A 5,114-nucleotide genomic window follows, 5' to 3' on the forward strand; every position below is an offset into this window, starting at 1 on the left:
ATGAGCACTTACAACACAATTTGTCACCTTTTGAACTTGTTCATGATTGATGACACCGTCCTTGTTCTTACGAGCATCCACCTGTAGAACATCGAGGTCTACTGCATGTGCAATCGAAGGTGTATCGTTTTGTTCTATCAGCCAAAATATAACCAATAATAATGTAATTAGATATATGGATACAAAATATAGCCAATAATGTACTTACAAATTAACAATACTTACAATTTTTTCCTCGATCCCTCTATACCCTGCCCGAGAAGCTCGGTATGGATACAAAGGCTTAGATGTCCTCTTGCGGTTTACATTACTCACTTTCTGCAAAAACAAACAACATTACATCAACAATCATATATATGTATATACAAAAGCATATATAAGAATAAAGTCAATACAAAGAAGATGATTTTACAAAGAAAGACTCATCTTGCATGCATGTAGTGATAAAAGCCTTCCAATCCTCATCTTCAATGACATATGCATATTTAGTTGGAGGTTTGAGGTTGACATTGCCATCAGCATCTCTGATACATTTTATGGCATCATTTCTAAATTATTGGAGAGCCTTGACCGTAGATTTAAGGATGTAATCTTTATGCTTCTCATTAACATCAAAAGTAGACTAAAAACATGTAAATACACAACACATAAATACATATAAATTGCATGAAATCATATACGTTGCATGAATACACAAAAATATATATACATTGCATGAAAACACACATATATTACATTCAAACACATATACATTGCACGAAAACACATATACATTGCATGAAAATACAAAAACACATACACTGGAATATAAACTTACTGTTATTTCATTCCATATACGCTCCTTCACGATATTCAACGAAACATCAGTCCGTTTGCTGAATGTTATATGCACATTCTGCCTAACCACAACCCTAATGTAGCTTACTAATGTGTTCCCACCCTTCGAGTTTATCGGTTGGCCTTTTGTGTTCCATTCAACTTCAAGCTTCATTTCCTTACTTCTTGCACGAATGACATTCTTCATGGATGTCATTCCACGGGGAGTTTGTTTATGAACAACGACATGCTTGTCTTGTGGAGTCAGTGTAGCATCGTGATCACCTTGACTGTGAGAATCATGTTCACCTTCAAGTTGGGAAGCCATTGATGAAGTTTTATGAGTGTTTGAAGTTTTATTTTCGAACAAGTTTCAAAGTGTAGAGGGAAGTAAATCAACATTAGATATTCAAAATGTCGCACCTTTAATAGCGCACATTTAAGCACTCGCTTTAGATATAACATATTTAACAGTGTTGTTTTAAGGGTGCGATGTTGATATGACCTATTCAACAACACATCCTTAAAGAAGCGTTGTTGAAGATAACATATCAACAACACATCCTTGCAAGAGCATTGTGAAACATCCGTAATTTTTTACAGCTCTGTTGAAAGAGTTTTCTTGCTTGGTAAGGCAAGTTTCTGATTGATTTATTTAATGACAGGTAAATTCTTTGCTTGGCATCTCGGCTTTGTTGGAATAAATTCTAACGCCGTGTAATGGTTTCAAGAATGTTGATTTAATCAAAAACTTAGCTTTACTGATATATTAACAATTTCATACCATCTCGGGTTTGTTGGATTAATTCTAACGACAGTATAATGGTATGAATTTAGAAAATTAACTCAAGTGATAATGAATGATATTTATTTTCGTTTTCCTTTTCTAACTGAACTACTTCCTTATGGAAGGTTGGTAAAGAATAAATAAATTAAGCAATAAATAAATGTGAGTTGCAGAATTTAAATGACAGAACCTAAATGTTAGTTGCGGAAAATAAATGACAGAAAGTAAATGTTAGTAGTTAGTTCACTTATTATGACTGTCTAATTGTTCATTATTGATGACACCGTCCTTGTTCTTACGAGCATCCACCTGTAGAACATCGAGGTCTACTACATGTGCAGTCGAAGGTGTATCGTTTTGTTCCAGCAGCCAAAATATAACAAATAATAATCTATAGGGTTATATCGAACCACATGGAATTGTGTCCTTAACAGTGTTGTTTTACATTTGCATCTCTTTCAAGATTCCATTGTAGTATAGTATAGGGTTATATCGAACCACAAGGAATTGTGTAATAGAGTATTATTATAAACATGTTATATCACTAATAAAGTGTGAACATATTTTTGGTTTGATGTTTAATATGCACAAATTCTTGAGGAGAGAATTGGTTTGAAATATGGAATTATTTCTAGACTCAATTGATTTTGAAAACATTATAAGTTATGTATTATACTTTTGGTTGATTCTAGAAATCATTTCTAAATCCTTCATCTAGTGTCCTAGAATCATAAGATGATTTTCAAACCTTACGTAATACACTAAATAGTAGTTAAGTTCCACTCGTCGGAGTTGGTTGTCACACCCTACTTCAGACTCCATTAAATTCATTTAGCCTTGAACATAAGTTGTTTAAAATAGATGCTTGATGTGGAAAGTGAACTAAGGTGTAGGTTATACTTTTTAGTTCACTTGTCCACACTTTAACAAGAAGCATTTTTGGATCTTTAAATCAAGTTTTAGGTGATCAAGCTAAAACCGCATTAAGATCTTCATCAAGAATAAAAACTTAACCAAAAGTAATAACTTGAATGTATTAAATTCAAAAGATGATACAACATTATAGAAGAAATAACATTACAACATAATCCAAATCAATATGTAGGAGCATGAGCCATCTATCCAAGGATGATATGCTGTTGGACCCAAATGAGATTATAAAATTATGTTTTTCTATCACATTTGACATCTTTCTCCTATTGAATTAAGGAGAAACTACTAAATAAACTTACCTAAACTAGTTTAGATTAGAAATTCTCCAAGGAAATACAAAGAAGAGAGGCTTTTGGATTTGAGAGAGTATGTGTGTAGAGGATTGTGTATGACAGTATTTTTCAAGCCTTGAAGTGCCTCCTATTTATAGGAGTTTTCTGCCACCGTCAAGCTCCTGTCTTCCACCGCTAAGTTGTTGACCCATTCCTTCAGCATTAGTTTGGTCACTTGGCCAAGCAGCTTAGACACCTGCTTGGGGCTGAGTCACTCAAGCTATTGTGAGCTACATCCCAACTATTGTGAGCTACCTCTGAAAAGCTTATGGAGGCTACTTGGAGTGAGTTCATGCATGAAGTCATCGTTTCTTGGTGGCTAAGTCACCTTGACCAACTTGTTGAGTGCACACTACCAAGGTCCTATGTGGCACAGCTAAGTTGCCTACTTGAGCAGCTTCGATCGTGACGATAGTGAGGTGGCTTGGTGCTTGCTGATCTGGTCAAGTGTGCAATTCCAAGTTGGGCGGTCTAGGTGCTCCGCTAAGCTTCCTTCTTCAGCAAGTTGGCTTGTCCTAGGCTTGTGTTCTGACCGTGCCAGGTGGAGTTTGACCATGCCAGGTTGGTGTCCAGGTCAGCTAGGTGTCGGTTTGGTCCAAGCTAAGCTGCTTAGTGAGCAGCTTCATGTTGAATCCATGCTTTCCACATAGGCCAAATTTTGTTGAGCCATGCTTAAGGCTAAGCACATAGCTTGCCACGTCAAGCTTAAGCATGTCATGTGAATCATTTTGGCCTATTTTAAGCATTTTGATTGCACTTGGTTAATTCTTCTCTTTTCCACCTAAATCCTAAAAAGTATAATAAAAAGAAATACACAAAACATATATACAAGATTGTGATATTTTCTCCAAAAAGTGTTGAATTAAGTTGGTTTTCTCAATTTTTCCAAGGATAAGTGCCATTAAAAGTGTATGAAATTTAAGCATTTTTGGCACTTATCAACTCCCCCAACTTAAGACTTTGTTTGTCCTTAAACAAATGGTAAAGCACATCCGAATTTAAAGCTTGGCTAATTTTTTAAGATATTATTGACATGATTTCAAATTTGCTTAAGCATGATGAAAAAAATGTTTCCAACGAGATTTTTCATGATTTGTGATTTTTTTACACATAATGCTTCAAACATGAAATGTATGCTTTTGTTCATCAAAAGTGTGTAACAATTTACCTAAGCAAATATTTTTCAATCAAAAGGTGTTTTGCACACGAGTTCAAAATAGGAACTTAAAGGGGTAAGTGTTTCACACGATTTTTTCAACCATTTGATTATAGTAATTTGAACTTGTTCTTTGTCTTACCTATTCTCTTAAATTGCTTGACTCGTCAAGTCACCTCCTTATGCTTGACTCATCAAAGCTAGTTGTGAGCTATGAAACCAACTATTGTGAGCTACTCTGAAAAGCCTACGGTGGGCTACTTGAGGTGAGGTTATTGGTGACTTCATGGTTTGCTTGATGGCTAAGTCAAGTCTGGGCGCACACCGCTTAGCACACCTGTTGCAACGTTAAGCTGCTTGTTCAACAGCTTTGATCGTGCTGACTGGGACGTGGCCTGGTGCTTGTTGATCTGGGTAGGAGTCTGGTTCTTCGTTGAGCTTCTTGGTTGCACCGCTATGCTGCTTGTTGAGCAGCTTGGACATGTACCAAGCTCGCGTCTGACCGTGTCAAGCTTTAGTTTTGACCGAGTCAGGACTAGTCTGGTGCTAGGTTGAGCAGCCAAGCAGGTCCGCTCAGCTGCTTGCTTGAGCAGCTTGATCCAGGTCAGGATGGTGTCCAGGTCAGCTTAGCGTGGCTTGGTCCACGCTCAGCTGCCTACTTGAGCACCTTGATTTTTTTTGACTTCTTTTTCTTTTTGACCATGAGTCTTTTTTCTCTTCTTTTCTTCTTTCTAAATCCTACAAAATACATAAAAAATAAATACACACACAAATATACAAGATTGTGATATTTTATACAAAAAGTATTGTTTTAAGTTGGTTTTTCTCAATTATGCTTAAGATAAGTGCCATAAAAGTGTATGAAATTTAGGTATGTTTGGCACTTATCAAGCCCAAATAGTGATGACAAAATGGGTCATTTGGCTCATTTATCCCATGCCAAAAAATCAAAAGCGAACACAAAGCATGTCCACTTACATATTTTGGGCAAATTATCATGTTATGCCCATTTTAAAATGTACTTGCGAGCTGACGGTGGAGATTGATGAATAATTAAAAATGTAAAATTTTCAAAAAGTAAAATTTGACA

The sequence above is a fragment of the Lupinus angustifolius genome, chromosome LG08, assembly GCF_001865875.1.
Source record: "Lupinus angustifolius cultivar Tanjil chromosome LG08, LupAngTanjil_v1.0, whole genome shotgun sequence".
Lineage (NCBI taxonomy): Eukaryota > Viridiplantae > Streptophyta > Magnoliopsida > Fabales > Fabaceae > Lupinus > Lupinus angustifolius.